Source organism: Panicum virgatum, chromosome 2K (genome assembly GCF_016808335.1).
Source record: "Panicum virgatum strain AP13 chromosome 2K, P.virgatum_v5, whole genome shotgun sequence".
Classification (NCBI taxonomy): Eukaryota; Viridiplantae; Streptophyta; class Magnoliopsida; order Poales; family Poaceae; genus Panicum; species Panicum virgatum.
This window is the reverse complement of record NC_053137.1, coordinates 46,601,606-46,612,523: the sequence shown is the minus strand read 5'-3', so window position 1 is coordinate 46,612,523 and position 10,918 is coordinate 46,601,606. Positions and strand designations below refer to the sequence as shown.

At 43.1% G+C, this 10,918-nt stretch overlaps 1 pseudogene; it reads left to right on the top strand.

Annotated features, from left to right (window-relative positions):
- Positions 1 to 3,649: 3,649 nt before the first annotated feature.
- Positions 3,650 to 7,911, top strand: LOC120679844 (annotated as a pseudogene).
- The last annotated feature ends 3,007 nt before the right edge of the window (positions 7,912 to 10,918 follow it).

The window sequence follows — 10,918 nt, the reverse complement described above, 5'->3', positions numbered from 1 at the left end:
TCACCAGAAGACCGGTGATTTAGGTGAAGGGTCAACACACACAACATCTGACTGCAATGAAGAGATGGAAGATGATAAAGAAGAAGAGAACATGCAAGCTCCAGAACCAGAACCAGAACCACAAGGTTTGGCAGATGAAGGCGAGCGGATACCTGGAATTGTGGAGGAAATTGAGAAAGAAGACCAGGATGTGCGAATAATGGAGCAATGTGGGGACTCATCGGACGATGAGGACGATGAGCGCTTCCCAGTGCTAGGTGAGTGACGTGAAAAGGGTTTTGGGAATCCAGTGGTACAAGATATTAAGAGTTCGGAGTTTGAATACAGAGTGAATGAGGTTGTACAAGGGGCAAAGTATCGTACCATTGAGGATGTGAAGGATGCTGTGAAGCTCTGGGCTGTATCTCTGTGGAAAGAATTCAAAGTACTGAAGTCTAGCAGCAAAGAATACGAGGTGAGGTGTGCAGATAGAGACTGTACATGGCGAGTGCATGCATACACGGGAAAGTTCAAAACACACTGGGAATGTTCAATTGTTACACCACATACTTGTAGATTGACAGGTGTTGTGGGACATCATCGTAATATCACATCAACTTTCGTGGCTAAGAAGATGTATGGGGTGATTTTTGACAAAATGGATTACGAGCCGGCATTGATAATTAGGGACATTGAACATAATTTTCAATATATGATCAGCTATGCAAAGGCTTGGCGGGCTAAACAAAAAGTATTTGAGATGAGATTTGGCACTTATGAAGCATCATATGACAACCTACCTCGTATGCTTGAAGCAATTGTGCACAGAAATCCTGGAAGTGCTTTTGATACATACAATGTACCGAGCTTGTCAGGGGGGCCAAGCATTCTGCTGCGAGCTTTCTTCTGCATTGGAGCATGTGTGAGGGCATTCATTTACTGCCTTCCTGTTCTGTGTATTGACGGCTCTTTCCTGACAGGGAAATATAAGGGAACAATATTGACAGCAATCGGAATTTATTGCAACAAGCAGATAGTTCCCATCACCTCTGCCTTTGTTGAGAATGAGAATACAGAAAGCTGGTACTGGTTTCTTGAACGTCTGAAGAATCACGTTGTTGTTGGAATGCCTAATGTTTGTCTTATCAGTGATAGACATGCAGGTCTCCTTGCAGCTATAAGACAGCTACAAGAAGGTAGTCCATTTTCACCTCCTATATGGCCAGATGTTGTCAGTAGGTGGTGTGTGAGACATATGGCTGCTAATTTTTATGAGCGGTTCAAGAATAAGGATCTGATGAATTTGTTCAAGCGATTGTGCACTCAGAATCAGCAGAGGAAGTTCGATGCTTTGTGGGGTATAATTGATGATATGAGCACCGAATTGCTTAAGAGCCAGGCCTCATCATCCAGCAGGAGACGTTCTACAAATTCATTAGTTGGACATGCTAAGCCATTTTCACAGTGGATTGATGGTGCGCCTAAAGAGAAGTGGTCACTTCTGTATGACACAGATGGGAGACATTATGAGATCGAGACGACCAACCATGCTGAATGTTACAATATGGTAATGTGTCGTGTTCATGGATTTTCTCTTGTTGGCATTGTTGAGTTCATCATGTATGGATGTATTAAGTATTTTAGGGAGCGATACGCATCAGCCTCTTCCTTACTTAATGATCCAGGAGTGCATTTTTGCAGAAGGGTCAATGAGTACATGGAGAAAAAAATTGAAAATGCTCGATTTCACTCAGTCATATTGATGGGCACAAAGTAGCAAAGATTTGAGGTATCATGCAGGGACATGACCGGACATGGTGTCCGCAGACAAAGGGTAATTCAAGAAGTCTTGATAACCATTGACGGGAGGGTGTTCTGCCGATGTCAGAAGCCAAAGGTGCATCACTTACCATGCTCCCATGTCATCGCGGCTTGTTCTGTATCTAGGTTAGATGCTGCGTATTTCGCAATATTTCACAAAAGAAGCCGCAACACAGACTTGGTGTCATGAGATATGCAGCATCGGTATTCTAGACTCATTCACTCAAAAAAAAATCCCCATCCAATGCTCATCCCTGATGCAGCTAGGGGCATAGGCCGACGGTAGACATGTCGTATCCGGAACGGAATGGACGAGTCCGAGGCTGGAAAGAAGAAAAAACGTTGCAACTTGTGTGGAGCGGACGGTCACACTTACAAGAAGTGCCAACAGCTTTCAGTACCCACTGCTACTGCCGAGACTGGACCTTCTGGGAATCCGACGGATGGATCGGCTCCATCTACAAGAATTCGCCGCATCTAGTTGTGCACGTAAAAGCTTGCAATGTATTTGTGTGTACGAAACTAAGTATATTATGTATATACTATGTCTAGATGTCTTATATAATTAGTTGGCTGTGCGTATTTGTCTCGAATTTGGTTGTAACGAATGAAACCTTTAATGTAATATGTTATGTGGTATTTTGTTTAATGTTCTATTTATATTTCGTTCATTGTATCTTATGTGGTATTGTATCATAAATATAATCATTGCAATCAAACATAGCAAACATATAAGTATTGCAATTAAAGGTACAGGCGTTCCGTCACAATTTACATCACAATCTAAAACCGGCAGGGCTTCACCGGTGGAATTACCTCCCTCACCCCTCCTCTCTCCCTCTCCCCTCTCTGGATCTCGTGGGCAGAAAATGAGGGCGCGAGGGAAGGTGCGGAGTTTTATATTTGGGGCGGGAGCCTGCCGCCCCCTGCCGGGCGGCGGGCCCCCTGCCGGCGGCGGCAGGCTCCCGCCAAGGACCTCTGCACAAAAAAAATTATATTTATTTACATATAGGTCCCTACCGCCCCCTTGCCGAGCGGTAGGGGTATAGAACTGTAAAATCTAAAACCAAAAATATATTTCTGTATTTTTTTTTGAAAAATAAAAAAATAAAAAAACGCGTCACCGTGACATCCTCCGCCTAAAAACCTAGCTTGCGCATAGATTCGATTGACGCACGTATAAGATTTTTACTCGAGTGGTATTTAGAAATCCCGTCCCTTTATGCTATGCTCTTTTGCCGTGTTCAATTTCGAAATCGAGCTTTGCTCGAGAAGTAGATTTGCAGCCATAATAAATTGCTCACAATTCTGTAGCAAACTCTGATCCTATTAAGAATCTATACTATAAAGATTAAAAGAATTAAGAATATTTTTCATCTAGATTAACCCATCCATCCACTCACAAAACACTTCTTCAAGGCTCACATGTAAGACCATTTGTTTGACAGCTCCTAGGCAGACCCAAAAAATGGAGGCAAGGAGAATGATTACGCCTAAAATAAATTTTTTTTGTCACCACGCGAGATGCTACCCGCCCGCGCGTACCCACGCACAAATCAAGGCTGCTCAATTTACGCAGGCCCTGTTTAGTTTCATTTTCCAAAAATTTTGGAAACAGAATCTTGGCATTTAGAAGTACTAAATGAAATCTATTTATAAAACTTTTTACACGGATGAGTTCTAAATCGCGAGACGAATCTAACGAGCCTAATTAATTCATCATTAGAGATTATTTACTGTAGCACGACGTTGTCCAATCATAGCCTAATTAGGCTTAAAAGTTTCGTCTCGAAATTACACCGGGGGTTATGGAATGAGTTTTGTCAGTTATCCACACTTAAGACTTTTAATTAGTGATTAAATGTTTAAAATTACTGTAGTGCTGGAATTTTTTTGGAACTTTAAGAAAACTAAACACGGCCTCAATCACATCCACTCTTTCCTTCTGCGCATCACCCTTTCCCTCGCCATCCATTCGACCACCGCGCCCTTGCACCCGGCCGCCGCCGCAGCAGCACCTCCTCTCCCTCGCCCTTGCGCCTCTCTCTCACCCACATTCCTGGCCGCCGCCGCCGCCCGGCCGCCGGCTCACCTCCTCTCCCTCGCCCTCGCGCCGGCCGCGGGCCCGCCCTCAACGCCGACGGACACGCTTACGGGCACCCTCAACGACACCTTAAGTGGTTCCACCCTCAAGTCCTCAACGTGGTTCCACCCTCAACGACACCTTCAGTGGCCAACGGTTCCTCCGCCGGCGTGCGCCCCTGCCTCCTCCTCCGCCCCGTGCGCTTCAGTCTCGCAACCTCCTCCTTCTCCGCCCCTGCTGCCCGCGGCCACGGCAACGCCGACCCCTGCCACGGCTGCAAAGAGAAAAGGCAAGGCCGGCACCTTCTCCTCCTCGCCACCGAGGCCCCGCCGCGCGCTCGCCGTCACGATGGCTGCATCACTGCTCGTGCTCGCCGTGGCCCTCCTGGTCAGCGCTGGCTTCGGCGACAGCGACAAGGACACAACAGCTCCTATGGAGGTGGAGGGCGGCGAGGTGCGCGTCCCGGATCTTAAGATCTGCATGAGAGGTTCGGCTTTTTTGTTGTGTGGGTTTGGGTGTGATTGTGATCTGGATCAGTGCGGGCGCTTGCAGGTGACCTACGGGAGTGTGATCAAGCTGATGCACGAGAAGATGAAGCACCAGCTGCACTCCTGAAGGAGACGACTCCAACTGGGTGCGCCTCCCTCTCATCCGCACACAAAGTGGACAGGTGTTTACTCTTAATGGAAATATATGAAAAGGTCTGCGACTCAAAGGGTATTGAATTAACCGTTGTTTAGATTTCTGAAGGAACGATTGAATTAAATTATTTCAGTGCACTATTTGTTCAGGTTGAGCACACCGATCAGTTTGTTTGAATTCAGGTTGCAAATTGTCCTTTAGTTTTCAGAAGTGAGCTAATTCATGTCAATTAGCAAGAATATATGATCTCTTTGAAAATATAATGTCAAGTACTTCTTTAATGAAATAAGTAAACATATGCAGAAAACAACATTACTATTGCAAATCTGATATGTATTCCTGTATTCTCCTCAGCTGCCAATTTAATTGTATTTGGTATGACAAAACAGCAGTTACCGTTTGATACAATGTAATTGCCATTTAAGCATGTTAGCTCAAAAGTGTTGGACATATTAAATGCAGATCATAAGGCTTGCTCCTGATTCATCGTCTAAGCAAGGCGACGCCATCGAGATTGGTAGCATCATAAAGTTGCAACACATCACGTAGGTGGCTGTATAGTCACTTGCATGCATGACGCATCACCATTATCCGGTAACCTTGAGGTTAGTTTATATCAATCTGTCGTGCCGCATTATTCATTAGAGATTCAAATTGTGTACGTCCTCCAAGCTTTATTTAGATGAAAAATAAAGTTGTAGTTCTCTTGAATTGCTTTAGACAACTTTAATAAATGTGAATGCTGAGTACATCATGTGATTTTTGCGATGTGCCAATCATGCTTGATTAGGATTGACTAGGAAAGCTTTAAGTAGTATAGATGATATGCTTATATCCTTTACTACCCAGATTCTATGGAACATCTTGTCCAGCCCTCCACTCCTGGATAAACTAGGATAGAATAGTGCACGAAAATATTAAAATAGTCCCCTATAAATTATTTCAATTCCAATTGAAACAAAGTGGTTAAACATTTTTGTTGTGATATATCATTTTCAACAAAAAATAAATAAAATATGAAAAGCCAACTTGCATTGAGGCCTAGAAAATTGATGGAAACGTGTTGTATTACATACTTTCATGTCTTGCTTATTACTCACTGTCTATTCCGAAGCATTATGTGTTTATTATGGCTTTATAGCTCATTCCCAAACATTTTTACAGTTTCACTGTTCACTTCATCTTACATTACTCCTGCATAGTGTTTTCACCTTTGCTATTTTGGAAAAATGGTAGCCATGGTGTTTCAGAAAACATAGCATGCCAATTGCCATGTCGTGCGCATAATTTACTCTTGCAGCAAAGCAGCATGGCATCTGCCATATGGCTTCCAAATGACTGATCAAATATTATATTAAAATGTTCCCCTGTAGTAGACCAGCTTATAGCAATGTTGTACCGAAACAATGTGAAAGCTAGGGCCTTTCAGCAAACTAGATCATCTTATGATTTCTTAGACGTTTTGAATATATCGCTACTTTTCTTACAGTGAAGTAAGTTACTATCTTTTTTATGGCGACCATCTTTATGAATACCTTATGTCATCCAATGCTTTGCATTTGAAGAAATCAATATTTATGTCTTGGTCTGTCAGCTCTGTTTCGTTTGCATTATTATCTGATATTAAGAATGTGTTCTGAAGCTAGCATGTCAACATTTGCATAGGTTAGCTATTTTGGTGGGGATGAACTGTCACACTGACGACAGGAGGTATGATTTACCTACATATGTAATCTAGATCAAGGTGTGTTGTTTGTTTTGATCTTCAGTCAAGAGCAAATTTGATCTTCAGTGGAGAGCAAAATCACGGCTGCCCATGAGTAAAGGATCAGGAGGAGGACGTGGTGGTGGCTCCAGCCCAGCGGACAAAGGATATATACTCCTGCAGATGACCGTCACTCTGTGCTGCCCCATAGCCACAGCCATCCACCATGAGTGAGATGTGCGCAAAAGGTAAAAATATGTATCATCTTGGAGGTGTTCTTCAAGCCCATGCTTTCTTCTGACATTTGTCTTGTTTGTTTTCGTTCCTCCTCAAAGTATCAAAAAACAGATGAGGCATGTAATCTGTATTGGTTCCATAACAGATTTTATGCTTAGCGGTATTTTTTGCAGATCCTGTGATAAATTGGACTGATGAGTCTCTTGTGATTGTGAATGCTGATGAGATATGAAGGAAAATATTTTTTACTCAATGAAAATATAGCTATCTTTTGTTTGCACTTTTGACTGTAATTTCTATTCTATGTACTCTCCGATTAAGACTGCTTTTGTTAGAAATCTGCCATCAAATGTTAATGAGTACCAGATAAAGCCTTTTGTATAGTTTGCCTTCCAGTATGATGTCTGGTAAGCTATCACCCCGATGTCTGGTAATGAGTTTCCCTGCATCACAATATTATGTCTGGTAAGCTATCACTCCGATTGGATTCTTGAAATTCCCTCATGTTTTGCTGTAATCTTTCCCCTATTTTTAGTGTTTCTGGATCATCGTCTGAATGGCATCCTTCTTTCCATGTTGGTCTATGCGATTAGATCAAATTGTGGCGGCGCAGTCAGCATCCGGGAGGACTTGCTGCATGAGCAACAAAAGCTTGGGTCAGCCGGTGCTCCCAATCTGAGGCAGACCGTTGAATCGAGGTGAAAATAACATATCAATGATTCTCTCATTTTTTGCCAATTTAAAAGGATCTGACACCTCACTTCAATGATTCTATATATTCTAATGTAGCTCATCTTGCTATGTGTATCCTAATTTTTCTTCTTTTATCTTTCTTCAATTTGGGATACGAGGAGAGCATGTCTGCCTTGAGATGATTCTGTGTTACTGCTCTGTCCCTAAGATGGTTTTGCCCACGTCAGAACTGAAGAGAGTTGTATAATATTGGTCCAATTTGACTGAGCAAATGATTTGTTCTCTATAATTGTAGTAATTGATATGCCTATTCTACTAGCAATTCTTGGTTTTTTTTAAGGTTCTATCATGGAATTTACTTACTGTTTTATCCAAGATGTCTCACCAAACTTATTCTGGTATTATTTTCAGGTTTAGTTTGGCTCATGTACTAAATGGACAGAAGAAGTTTGCATTTGCTGAAACAGTTCCTGGTGTACCAGAAGGCCATGCAGTTCCACTTATGATTTCAGTTTGTTGTTTCAGCTTGACGTGTTATTCAACTTGGTGTCCAGTTTAATTGTAATCATTGTGATAGCCCTTTCCAATGCTCGTCCAACCTCTTTTCCGTGTGGGTTAGTTAACTTGAACTTGTTTCTGCAGAAAAGTTTAAAAACTAAATTTGTTGTAGCCATGATTGTGGTAGTTCAAGGCTTTGGACATGATTAAAATTGTATGCTTGCAAGTTGGTAATGATATACGTATTCTTTTATTTTTTGTTGCAACTAAATTTACATTTATTTGTTTGTGCCTTCTATTAATGCAGCTCCAAATTCTTTAGGCCACGTCATTTTCTAATTTTATCTGCAAGGGTGAATCACAGGATATCATCCATGCTTGAATTTGGTCAAACTTAAAGATTGTTTGACTTATATTCTTTTTGGAACAGAGGGAGTATGTGGGATAGTTGCCATAATCACATGAGCACCCTGATTAGACAGAGGATCCATGTTTATCAGAATGGAACAACTATAAAAACTTAATTATTGTAATTATGTCATAAATTGTTGAGTATAAATAATTGGCGTATGGGTCTTTTTTTTTAAGTGGATCATTTTAGTTATTAAATTATTGGCTACTTGGTTATTGTTTTTCTAATTATATATTGTTAGTATAAATATAAATTGTGGTTTATGTTATATTCTCATAATATAGATTTTTATTTATTAGGTTTTTAAAACACGTGCCTGCCTGCGGCACCTCCACTAGTGAAAGAAACAAGAGAAATTACACACGACTTTAAATCTAGTGGAGTGATAATATTCCGTACTCAGTTTGTTGGGGGCGATTGTAAACTTGAGAATAATATTCAGCCGCCAAGATATGCAAGACTAAGAGTGATTATGATGGATTTAGAATAAGTATAAAAGACCAAACGATTTAATTAGTTGCTTCAAAACGCCTTATACTATCTCCTAATTACCATATTGGTCCATGCATGGATATAGTATCAACTTTGGCCTACGTGCAATTGTTGTTTGGATGATGGAAGATAGTATTTGCTTATGATCTTCATTTCTATCACCTAAATGAAATAATGATAGAGAATAATTACTTAACCGGCGCTAAGTTACTAAATCTATTAAAAAAACGAAAGGGGTAGAAGGAATACATCTAGATATTAATCATTATAAAATAGAATCTTATCAGGAATCTTATTTTCTTAGTCAACAGTGTTTTTCTCACACACCAAACCATCAGCTATTAGCCAGCCAGCAGTACTTTTCTTTCACAACAAATCAGCACCAGCTACCGGTCACAGCCAGAAGGGATGGTAGGTATCCCGAATGTCTTTTTGTCGCCCTCACAGCCTCATGGAACATGTGAGTTCTCTGTACCACTGCACCGTGTTCTTGGGAACAGAACATGGAGTACGTTTAGGGTTACTTTCACCTGTCTGGATGGATCAACGTGCATGTGATGTTTGACTGATGCTCCCGCCTGTGAATTGGCTTGTGGCACGGAAATTAAAATGAGCCGCCCGGCACCGTTCCGCCAGGTATACGGACGGTCGATGGTGGTTGCCGCTTGCAGCAGTCGGTCATCGAGATGCGCGAAAGGGCTGTTGGTTTAGTAGGTATTTTTTTTAGTATACGCTGAGCTGGGTTCCAAAATACAGAGCTACAGGCCCACAATATATGATTTAAAAATCAAAAGAAGGACCGGGCTTCCGAGCGGCCGCTCCGCGAAATATCTAGACAAGGGCCCGCCACTGTACCTGTTTGCGTTCATCACTCATCTCCCCGGAATTCCTGTTTGCCCCGAGTACCGGTCCCCACCGCCCCCATCTCGCCCCCCTTCTCCGGCGCCGATGGGCTCGCCGCCGCGCCTGTTGAGCTGTGGCCCCCGAAGTTGCCCGCGGTGGCGCATGACGTCGCCGCGCTTCACCTGCGCGGCCGCGAGGCCGGACTCAACTTCCCGGGCCTCGTCCTCTAATTCCGCCGCCCGGTCACCGCCGAGCTTGACGACGTCCGCGCCGTGGCGCTCGAAGCCGCGGCGCAAGTCCGTTTCCGGCCCGACCTTGATGCAGCCCGCCGGGCCGGGCGGCGTCGACAGCAACAGCTCCTGCAACAGCCTCCTCGCCCGCTCGGCGCGGCCCGCAGCGAGCCGCCGGCGTGGCGTGCGACCACTACGCCCGCTCGGCGCTGCCCGCATGGGCCGATTCCGACGGCGCGGCCTCTGATGCCGACCCTGCCGCCGGCGATGGTTCCGATTCCGCTGATTGGATGATCTGCTCGCCAAGTGCGGCTAATCCAAATTGGATTCAAGCGGTCGAATCAATGGAGGTTCGTAGGAACATGTTAACCCATATCCTCTTTCATTTGAGATGTTCTGAAACATGCGTATCCTTTTTTTTCTAGTCTCTTTTTTTTATTCTTCTCCTATTCTTCTCTCTTCCTTTATTGATTGATCTAATAAGTAATGGACAGGGTGGATGAGCTTGGGCCAGACAGATCCATCGTCTTCTGAAAAGGAGAGGCCAGATCCGATTGCTGCAGGTGGCGAGTTGTGGGTGATGATGCGCAGATTTAAGTGCAATGCTCGATTCCAGCAAGGTGCAAGTGAGCAATGAACCAGAGCCAAATTAAGTTAAATGCAATATGCATTGTTGCTATCTGGTTGCATCCAATTAACTAGTGCTTCTTAATGTAATTGAACAACTGTAGATGTGTAATGACACATCACTTTTTCCATGCACGTTGGTGTGGAAACTGTAAGATGCACCAGCACGTTGGTGATGCAATCGAACAACTTTTGAATATAGCATCATACATGCGCATTTCCAGTTTCTTTTTCCGCGCACCATGGTAAACCATCGCAATATGTCAGCAGTAAGATGCACCAGCACACGCACATATGCAAGGGGCAACTGACCAGGCACACATAGATGCACTCAAAGACGTGCGTCAACTCAACTGAAACAAAAAAGCAATGTCCAATCTTTGATTTATAAGTGAATCTTCAGCTCGTACAAGCTGATACACATATGTTGTGGACCTAATGTTTGATGTGATGTACTAGTAGATTGGAGTATGTTAGTTGTAGGATGCCTGGTTCGTTTGCTTGCATTGTGCTGGTGCATCTGTATCGCGAGGGCACGTGGGGAAGAGCTTTTTTTTTGTTTCAGTTGAGTTGATGCACGTTATAATTTGCATCATAAAAAATGTTAGAATTTTTATGATGCAAATTTGCACAAAAACAGCGCCGGAATAATTAAC